Genomic DNA, 12,058 nt, shown 5'->3' on the forward strand with positions numbered 1-12,058 from the left:
TTTATGTTGAAAAAAACCAGTAGGGTAATACTTTTTTTCGAAAATGTTTTAAAAAAATTATACGCGCGCCACTGGTAAACGCAAGAAAATTGTTGTTTCTTGGAAAATTTCCTTTCCACGTAGCTGCTGACACCTACAAAATTTTGTCTAATTAAATCATGTGGTTTGGCCAAAATCATTAAATTTGAAAAAACGTCAAAGAAAAAAAAAGGTGTACAAAGCTTTTTAGGACTTTGTAACTATTACCGGAAGTTTATAGAAAATTTTGCAAAAATTGCACGCCCCTTGCATGATCTGACAAAGAAGCAGAATAAATTTGATTGGCAGGACATACATGACATAGCGTTTAAAACACTAAAACAGAAATTGATTAGTGAAATTGATTGTTGGCACATTTTCAGCCAAACAAAGGGTGTGAATTAAGGGTAGATGCATGTAAAGATGGACTAGGAGCTATATTGTTGCAGGAAGACACAGAACATAAGTTACACCCTATTGCTTACGCAAGCAGAAGTCTTAGCAAAGCGGAGAAAAATTATTCCATAACTGAATTAGAAGGATTGGCGGTTATATGGGCACTTTCATACTTAAGACACTTTATTTATGGTAAACCTGTAAAAATCGTAACTGATCATCATGCTTTGTGTTGGCTAAAGACATTGAAAGATGCCACAGGTCGTTTAGCCAGGTGGTCATTAAAACTGTCAGAATTTGATTACACGGTGTGCCATAAATCAGGGATTGCGCACAAAGACGCTGACTGTGTAAGTAGATATCCGGTACTGCAACCAGATACGGACAAACAGGATGTTGAAGAAATACCAACATTTATTTTGGATACTCGTAATATTGAGGAGTTACAAAAGAAAGATGAAAAATTTTTCCAAATAATAATGACAATCAAAAACCCGGAAGATGCTACAATTGGTTTACGTAAGCAGGCAAAAAACTTCAGGATTGAATCAGGAATTTTATACCGAATAAATCCGAATGATTTAGGTCGAGATAAGCTATTAGTAATACCACAACAGTTAGTGGGAGAAATTTTGTATTCTCACCATTCGGAACCGCTGAGTGGTCATTTAGGAATAGCAAAAACACTATCAAAAATTAAGCAACGGTATTATTGGCAAGGGTTGCAAAAAGATGTTGAGAAATTTGTTAAGGGTTGTCAAGATTGTCAAGCTAGGAAAGGTCAGCAAAATCAAAAGCCGATAGGATTTTTACACCCAATTCCTGTCGGAACACCATTTGAAAAGGTGGGAATTGACCTTTTAGGCCCTTTCCGCGGAAGTAGCAATGGTAAAACCATGATAGTGGTAGCAACAGACTATGCAACACGTTGGGCAGAAACTGAGGCATAACCGAGTGGAAAAGCAGGGCCCGTAGCAAAATTTATTTTGGAAAAAATAATTACGAGACATGGAGCGCCTAAGGAGTTATTAAGTGACAGAGGAAAAGTGTTTCAATCAGAATTGGTGACAAATCTATTGAAAGAAATGGGCACTACAAGTCAATTTACAACGGCATATCACCCAGCAACTAATGGTCTTACGGAGCGATTTAATAAGACTCTTGCAAATATGTTGGCAATGTACACCAACACAAATCAGTCAAATTGGGACCAATACTTACCACATGTAACTTTTGCCTATAATTCAGCGAAACAAGACAGCACGCAGTTCTCGCCCTTTATGTTAGTATATGGACGAGAACCTGTTTTACTAACTGAAGCGAACATTATGCCGCATACTGAATCTCTTGATAGCAATCAAATTAGGGAAACTAGTCTGGCAATACGTAATTTTGCTGCTGAAAACATAAAAAGACGACAAAACATAGATAAACTTCGTTATGATTGTAAACATCGGCATATGGAATTTAATGAGGGTGACCAAGTGAAAGTTTTCACCCCGATAAGGAAAGTTGGGAAAACTGAAAAATTGCTGCTTAGGTGGTTCGGACCTTATTATATAAGACGAAAGAAGTCAGACGTGGACTATGAGATACAGAAGGGCAGATCAGATAAAGCAAAAAGAGAAGTTGTGCACGTAAGCAGAATATTACCCTATTATGATCCCTGGACCCCAGAATGCACGCCTTTATAAGAGGACAAGATGGGAAAGACACACGAAAGAGACAACTTTGAACAACTAAAGAGTATATTAAAATATATATAAAAAACAAACTTAATAGTAATTGAAATGAATGGTGCAATTGGCACCACTAATTATTATGGTGGCTCCATACCCAGGGGCAGGAGCCTTTCTATCAGCAGGCTGCGGAGCAGTCCCGTTTTCCGGAGCGGGCTCCTCGGCTTGGGCCGGGGGTGTCGCTGGCCTCGACGGGTCGGGCGACGGGTCAGGAGACCCCCACGGGTTGCTTTGCTGGGAGGATGGTTGGGAACCCCGTCCGCTTGATATACGTCCGAGAAGGATAGCCCAAGGCAAGTAGGGCGGCGATACGCCACCCGCGCGCGCACTATCAGGGGTTGGGGTAAAACGTGGAGGTGAATTGTGTATGAAATAGGAAAAAAAAACGTGAGGTTACATACCCTACGAGTAATGAGCTAAAGAGCACAGATCAACTTACCGCCCATGACTATTTAAACAATCTGGAAAAACAAAGGGGAAATTAACAACGAAAATTTCGCTGCAGTAGAAACAACTTCGGTCACTCACGCTCACAGAGAAAGTGACTGGAGACGAAAAAATAAAGGACCGCTTCGTCCATAAAATGACTTGAAAAAAAAACTTATTTTTTGAAGCCTTATTCGCAGGTGAAAGGAAAGCACCAACTTTGGAATCACCCTGTATAGCCTAATCTCAAACAAATTTCGATTTTATGCGAAACTTTTTAAGTATGTATAATCTAAACTAACTATTATAACTGTCTTAATGTTAAAAATCACTAAATTATACTTACTATTTTGATTAATCGTAACAAACAGTGGGTGATTAAAATATGCGCAATTACTCCTACTACAACGCGTGTTTGTAAACAACGGACTAAAAAATTGCGGGAAATTTCGCTCCACGATCTTCGCAACAGTATATTACGCGAGTGGGGCTTGTGGTTCACTTTTTGAGCGACTGTGCTGCAAGGTATTTAGCGAATTTGAAGTGGTTTATTTTATGTACCACTATGCATCTGTTGACAAATATTAAGTGGTCCAAATTTTGCTCCATGGTGCATCAAGGAGTTAACGTGTTGGAGCAATCTGCTTTTTAAACTGTTTGGAAGAAACTATAAAATGAAAATTATCAAAGTCGTGTAAATCATAAGGTAATTCCAAATTTGATACTAATTTTAATTTTGTCAACTCATACCTTAAGTGCCTTGGGGTAATTATGTTTGGATGCAATATATTTTGCTTTGAAAATATGATTGATGCTATCATTACATCAAATTCTTCGTTTAGTTCATTGCATAATTGACTAATTAAGCTGAGATGATCAGTAACCGTTTGACTGTAAGTTAAGGAGTTGATTCTTTTTACAGTATTTTTAGAGAAATTATTGAACTTTAACATATTTTCATTATGTATTTGTTCGTTAAATTGGAGAGTAGATGCAGTTTTATTATAATCACTAATGGCGTCAGACATTACGTGAACTTGTTGTTTCCTCTATAACTGCATGTCGTGATTTTGTTGAGCGACGGCATCAATGGTTTCTGTGTAAAATATTGCATCATCGTCATCAGGAGTTCCAAAAAGCCATTTGATAGCATATGAAACACCGTCGAATAATTCGCGTCTAAACCGTTTGACGTCATCGTGACCAGTAAGGTGGCAAATCGAATCGTATTTATCATTTAATTTATCAATATAATGTTCTATAAGTTCTAATGATTATTTACAAGCGAATTTTAGATTACTGCTTTAGTCTTTAGTTTTATTACTTCTTTTACTATCAATTTTCGAAACACATCTTATCGAAACACACGTATACATCAGGATTCTTTTCAGGTTGATACACGTATAGAACATTGTTGATTATTGCAGTGAGAATTAAAAAAGTTGGATGTAACAGAGCCATGTTACTAGAACGAATGGGAAATGTAATTAACATCGCACTATTTATATGTTTATACACTATATTTATCAAACATTTCAGAGACACATTAGCGTTAAATTCATGTGACGATAAAAGGTTTTTAATGAATGATTGTACAATACCCTTCCGTGGGGGGCACTATAAAATAAAAAACAATGTTGCTGCTGCCGCTGTAACAGAGAGAGTATGTTGGGATCCTCTTGGAAATGAAACTTTTTCTAACTTGAAGTGGTGGGACGGCTCGCTACCCTCTTAAGATCCCAGGCTGATAAGAGAAGGGTTCTCTCGCAACTTGAAGTGACCGTTAGAACCCTTAACCCTGTCAGTTGTTCACTTGGTCTTTTGGTCACATCGTACAAGAACACCTTTGCGTGCCCCTTTACGGTGTAACTGAAGGACTAAAACCCCCACTCGTCTCTCCCGAACTCACATGCGCCCTACGACAGGTACGGCCGTGTTGGCCCTTTTATTCTGGGGGTAAGAATAACCCCTCTTAAGTGTATAGTTTACATTGTTTTATAATAAACGAGGCTTGCCTGTGACCTAGGTTGTTTCCCTACCATCCCTAAACGTGACAATATGTTGTCCAATTAATTTTTGCAGTCTGTTTTTTATTATGTGTTCGTAAACTTTGCTCAATACCGGGAGTAATGTTATTGGTCTGTAGTTTTCTGTATGTGTGTTGTCCACTCCGTTTTTTGGTATGGGAATAACTATGCCATTTTTCCATGTTTTTGGAATTTTGTTTGTTGCAATGCAGTGGTTAAGTTGGGTAAGGATCAGATTGTCGGCTTCTTGAGATAGGCTTTTAAGTATTTTGGCTTTTATTTTGTCTTTTCCCGGTGCTGTGTTTTTGATGTGAGATATTGCCTCGTCATATTCTGTGTCTGTAATTAGTTTGTAAGTGTTTTGTGATGAGTTTTCAAAGAAGTTTGAGTACCAATTGTTAATGGTGTTCCAGTTGTTATTGTCAACGTTAGGGTTAGTCGATATGCTGAAAGCTCTATGAAAGTGTCTGGCAAACGCGTCAGCTTTGTCTTTGTCAGTGTGGCATTCTATTCCGTTTTCGTCAATAGTGCCCATATTATTTTTGTACTGCGCCAGCTTTTTATTTTTTTGCCAATATGACTTGCCTCGGTCTTTTTCTATTTCTTGGCACGCTTCAAGCCATTAGTCTTGTCGGTATTGTTCAATTAGAGTTTTAATGTTCCTGTTAAGATGGTTAAGTGTTCGTTTTAGTTCGTTGTATTGTGTTTGTGTGTATAGTCTGTACAGTTCTCTTTTATGCTTGATAAGTCTTAAAATGAATTTGGTAATGTATGCTGGTAGAATGAGTTTTTTATTGTCGGTGTACATTTTTCAATTGCCAATGTCAGTTGCTGTTGTAAGGCCTCTATGGGAGTCAATTCTGATTGTGACCAATAAAAAAAAATTTGCATTTTTTTAACAAATTATTCAGCAATCAAATGCGCAACTTTGTCTCCATTTAACTAAAACTCTATCAACTATAGTTTCCGAGATAGCAATGCTAATGCATTTTATTGCTATATCATTTGTCCAAAAAAATCATTTTTTTTTATTACATCTTTATGGATCTGACAAAAACTGTGAAAAAATACCATTTCACGGCCTAGGTATACAAATAACGATTGTTGATGGTGATTGTAGAGGTGTGTGGTGAGTGGTGTTGTGTTGGGTGTACCGTGGTAGAGGTAAATGGAAAGAAACTTGACGGTGATTGTAAAGGGGCGATTGTTGTAGATGTACGAGTTGAGTGGTGTTGTGTTGGATGTACCGTGGTAGAGGAAAATTGAAAGAAACTTGATGGTGCTTGTAAAGGGGTGATTGTTGTAGAAGTGTGCGTTGGGTCGGTGTCGTATTGGGTATACCGTGGTAGAGGTGAATGGAAGGGGCGGCATGAAATGTTGGTGGTTCTGGAGATGATGTTCTGGAGGCGGCAGAGGAAACTGTTGAACTTTTCTAAATTTCTGAAAAACGCCTAATATCTCGGACTTCACATCTAACTTCCAATTATCAGGAATCTTTTTTAATTCCCCTACTAAAGACAACATAAATAAAGTGTCTTCATCTCGTTCAACATAAGTTTCTGGTCTCTCTTTCATGATCTTGTTTGCTACGGCGACAAACAATTTATCTTCGTCGGTCTTTGCAGCTGAAGAAATATTTTTTCGTTTTCGAGACGGCAGTGGGACTGGGCGCTCTGATATTTCTATATCGTCCAGTATGATTTCTCTCTCTGTGCCATTTCCTTCACTTTCCACCGGATTTTCTGAAATGCTGGAGGTAGTCTCTTTTATTGAGGTCTGTAGAAAGCTGAGTTGGTTAAAATAAATGTACTGCTTCCTGCCTGAAGCTCCACTACCAGATTTTTCTTTCTTCATTTTTGCCACCTCTCTCATATAACTGTCCCGAAGACTTTTCCATTTTCTTTGGAATTGCGATGCTGAAATGTATATGTGAATGAATATATATATTGTTTCAGGTATTTGGTTACCGGCTGTTCAATGGTTGATTTGCATTTTCAGTATTGGATTGGGGTTAGTACAATTAGTGAGATTATACGTGAAGTTTGTTCAGCTATCTGGCACGTTATGAGAAGCATCTGTATGCCCACGCTGTCCAAAGATGATTGGCTAAAAGTAGCTGATTTGTTTGAAAGACGTGCACATTTTCCTAATTGCCTTGGCGCTATAGACGGCAAACATATAAGAATAGTTAAGCCAACGGACAGCGGCTCTTTGTATTATAATTGTAAACATTTTTTCTCCTTAATCTTGTTAGCAGTATGCGACTCTAACTATAAATTTTTATATGTTGACATAGGAGCTTATGGAAAGTCAGCTGACTGTAACATTTTCAAAAACTCAGAACTTTTTCAAAAACTGAATAACAATGAACTGAACATTCCAGAAAGTAGACTATTAAAAGGATCCCATATTGCCAATCCATTTGTACTAATTGGTGACGAAGGATTTGGAATTTCAAAATTTTTAATGCGCCCTTATGGAGGGAATTTTTTAACATTCAAGAAAAGAGTTTTTAATTATCGCCTGTCAAGAGCAAGACGATATATTGAATGTTCTTTTGGAATTCTCGCTAATAAATGGCGAATTTTTCATCGACCATTAAACGTTTCCATTGATCTTGCTGAAAAAATTGTGCAAGCTTCTTGTGTTCTTCATAATTTTGTTAGAGAACGTGATGGCTATAATTTTTAGCATACATTAACTGTAGAAGGAATGGTTGATATGGTACCTGATGCAACAAGGGGTGGTAGAGAAATTAATGATATACCCGACAGGCTTGCAAATTACTTTTTAAGTAACGAAGGTCAGATACCTTGGCAGCTATAGAGAATATAGAGTTAAGTTTATGGTTTCTCAAAATATGTAGGTATACCCTACCCTGGTTATTTTAGTTTAACATATTATTATGTTTACGTTTTAAGAAAAATGTAAAATACGAATAAATATAATAAATTACGTGCTTTAATAAAAACTCACCGATATTGGCTTTTTCCACGTTTGTTCTTTCGGCAAAGTTCGGGCAAAATTTTACGATAAGGAGCTCCCAACTATTTTTTTTAGTTATTTTACTACTATAATTATTGGACGACGTGTCCCAAATAGCGGGAAATTGCTCAACGGCAGCTATAAAATCGTCTGTATTTACCTCCTCATCCATCTCTGTGGGCTTCTGTGGCGACACTGAGGTGTCTCGTGTGAACACTCGCATTTAAAAGCATGTGTTGCTATTGGTGGCGTGTTTTTTAACGGTAGAGCGTTTTGGCGAGAGTCGACCACTACCCGCCACCGTAGCGCTGCTAAATCGGTGGTCGCGCCCGTGTGAATAGCTCCATAGACAACAGTGTTTCGTCAACTTATCGCTCTTACATATTACTATTGAAAACGGTTAAAGATACGGAAGAAATAATTAATACAAAAAAGTTTCTTAATCAAATAAGGATTTGGAATTTTTAAGAAAAAAAATCGTGGCGCACCAGAAAAAAAGTGGAATAAAATTGAAATTTTTAACACTCTGTATTTCTGTAACAAAGCTTTTTTGTAATTTAGTTTATTTTATATAGCAAATTATAGCTATTTTTAGGCGTAGAATACCTGGCCTAAGTTTGCGTATTAAAACATGAAACACCCTGTATATGTTGAAGAAATTTCGACTTTTTAAAACGAAACACTCATCTGTCTATTATTCTTTTTTCTGATAGCTTTTACGGAACACTTCAACGTTTATGAAGTATCAGTCATAATACCTCATTTTAATAGTCTGCGATTTATTTATGTTTATTTACTATTACCTCCGTTTTTGGTTAACTAAACTAAAACCTGAAAATTGTCGTTGACAATTCAATTGAACAAGAATACACATTTTAAATCTTGTTCTAATTTTGTACGTTACTTACAGCAAAACATAAACTTATTAATTTGACATAGTGTATCGTAAAACCTATCAGAAAAACGAATTATGTACAGGCTGTATAGATAAAAGTTGAAATTGAAATTGAACTGGAATAATACAAATAAATTTTAAAAAATGAACGCCCTGTCGTACATCTATTGCATGTTGATTTGCACAACTAATTTTTGTCGTTCCTGTAAAGCGTTCGTACCAAACATGAGTAATCTGCTTTTAGAAACAATGACAATGCAGTCAATAATTAGATGATCTATTAGGTTTAGATATGACATAAACTTTTAGAATTTTATGAAGAATCAAAAAATGTTTTAAAAACGGGGTTTTGTTTTAAAAAAATCTAAAGTTTTATCTGTCACCGTCACGCCTTTATGAACCTGTATACCCGAAAGTAATTTGAAACTATAAAAAATATAAATATTCTGTAAAACTCGTATTTATCATTTATTCGTATTTCTCAAGATAAATGAGATAATGAACTCTACTCTCTCATTGCTCCACCTATACAAAGTGATTAGTTTTATTTTGCACCCAACCTTAAATTGTTTCTACTTGATTTTACAACAACAAATAGTAAATACAAACGTTGTAGGGATTTATCTACGGGAACCACACTTAAACCAAAGTACACTATGTGGGTAGTTAGAGGGTATCTCATAACATTGTGACAGACCAAACTTTGCTTTTTTATTAATTGGAAATACCTGTATATTATTGAATTTTTGGATAATCCTATTGGCTATAAGAATGATTTTGTTAGATTGTAGCGCTTTTCTAGCGGATTTCCTCGGTTACGTTGCCTCGGGCGCCACCTTCGTTATTTATAGTGGTTGAAGGTCTACTTTACGGTACCTGGGTAGCCTTTAGACAGCTGGAGAAAAGTTCTAAAGGGTTCGGGAAGTAAACAAAATTAAAACAACTGTTTTCTCTAAATGCACTGTATTGCGGCTCTCTGTACTTACAGTAAATACTTACGGTAACGGATACCTAATGAAACGAAAGTTACCTTGTTCGGTGATACGGGGAAAGCGTGTAACGGTTATGAAAACTAGCTACGGACCCTTCACTACTGTATGACTGTCTGTGACACGGTGTAAGTACGGCGCACAGTGGTCGATTTTTAAAAAAACTAGGCAATAATTAAAAGAGTTAAATACAGTTAAGGAATTTTTAATAAATGACACAATGGAATTATTTATGCAGGTTTTTAATAGTATATTATTCAACGAGCTTTTTATGATAGCCATTAATCTCTAAGGGGGATGTTTACGTCACGAGCCGCAGGCGAGGGACGCAAATCTCCCGTGGGATTAATGGCCATAAAAAACGAGGATAATACTATACTTTGTCCACGACCACTGTCCATTACCACTAATGCCAAGTGCAGGCAAATTAGAAGTTGATACTCTTTTATGTAGATAATAAATAATATAGGTAATCTCTCAAATCCGCCATAACAACTGAAATGTCAAACTCGATACGATTAGGATCGCGTTTAGAATGGCCGTCGGTGTACAAGTCGTGACAGAATTTGGGAAAAAATGGATCACGTGAACAATTTATTTACATAACTATATGGTGGCATGTGACAAAGGCCACGGTGCGCACACCACCCCTATTTCTGAACGCACCCCCAGCGTTGCCGCCTACGACCACAAGGGCACTGACGTTGTCAATGTCAACTTAAAAAACCACAGAACTAAGGACGGTCATACACCAAAAATATTTCAAATATAAATTATGGAATTTACCTAATGATTTGGCAAACTCCTGTACTGTGTTATTGCGGTGTATTTGTTAAGAAAATGGTATTCTGAATTAGCAGTAATTACAAAGACATAAGTGGATGTCTACATGCAAGAAATACCGCATATCCCATGTTTTATGCTTGGTGTGCAACCACCTTTAGGTCGAGAGGGAATAATGATCATTATTCCTCTTCATTAATCACTCTGACGCTATATGACCTTCATTTAGCTTCTGTCAACACGCTGAATATTAGTACATTATTGGTTGGTCGTGGACAAAGAAATTAATAGTCGCACAATATAATATACAGAATTATTTCATAAAGATAAATAGTTGTTAGTTAAAGTAAAGTGCTGAATGGTAATATTCGGTTCAATGTGTCTAATGATTTCATTTTAAGGTCTTATATATCGTACATAATTCATTAAAAATATCAAAAACATCTTTTTAATTAAAAAACATACCTAATGATATTTTTATTCTTCATCAAAACTACTTAACTCTAAAAACTTAGTATCCGTGGAATTATTTACTTTTGGAGTATCTAATAACTCTAAAGTTTCAGGAAGGAAACATTTTAATTTTTTAATAGGTAGTTTATGTAAACTCGAGATGCAAGTATCTGACGAAACCAGAAGGTGATTTATTATATCTCGTATGTTATCTTTTCTGGATGTTTTTCTGGAAAAATCCGCTCTATACTTCTTGATATTGTTACGATTTTCCCGTGGGTTCACACAAAGTCAATTTAACTCAACGATTAATACATTTATTACACTTCAAAACACTCCGTACAATAATTAACACAGCTACTAAAAACACTACTACAATTCCACAATTATTCCGCTATTTAAACTTATCCGCGTTCCCAAATTCACTACTACTGCGGTCGAGACCGCGTCTTTTATATTCGCAAACCACGTTCTAGAATGACCGCGAAACGCTTCGCGGGTTGCCTTGATCATTCAAGAATCTTCCAGGTAAACTCGGTTCCTAACTGTGGCCTACTTTAATACGCGCCCGGCCAGATATTGCGGCGCATCGGTTTCATCCCGAGGCGAGCGCTCGTTAAGAAGTATCGAGCATAGTAGGCCCAGACCGTAACAATATCCTTGTTGCGTGCCTCTTGTGCTTCCTCGGATAATTGTCCTATTGGCAAGCAAAATGATTTAATAACTTCAAAGCCATGTAATAAAATTTTGTGTATAGTTGGAGGCATGGCATACCAAGGATACAATGTCACAAAAAGTCTTGCAGTTGTTAACGCATATTCCTTAAATCTATCTGTATTGATGTCAAATCCAGACGATAAAGTTTGCAATATTACATGAAATTTTGTAATTAATTGTTTGTCAATTTTGGTTATATTTGATACTACTTCTACATTTTCAAAGAACCTACGAGCTGTGTTACCATCATTGGAGGTACAAATAAATGGAACGATATTATTAATTTGACGGTCCACAAACTCTTTTTCTAGTTTAATTAGCTCTGCTGTTTCGTGAATGAACTGTAATTTTAAAGGACGACAAAAACGAGGCGATGATGTTCTTACATTTTGCCAAATTATTTGATTATTTTTATTGGTTTCTGTACGATATATAAGCCTTATGGGTACTAATGATGTCAATACTATACTAGAGTCAGAACTACCAGTTTTGTCAAATTTTTGTTTGTACTCCGATTGACCTGAAGAACCGTCTAGGCCCCATTTACATATTAAAACTATCAATAACTTCTTCTTGTAACTAAAGCAATCTTTTGCAAGTATGATTCAGCATTGACTGCATTGGAACTTC

The sequence above is a fragment of the Ips typographus genome, linkage group LG12 (genome assembly GCF_016097725.1).
Source record: "Ips typographus isolate SLU linkage group LG12, UJ_Ityp_2.0, whole genome shotgun sequence".
Taxonomy (NCBI): Eukaryota; Metazoa; Arthropoda; class Insecta; order Coleoptera; family Curculionidae; genus Ips; species Ips typographus.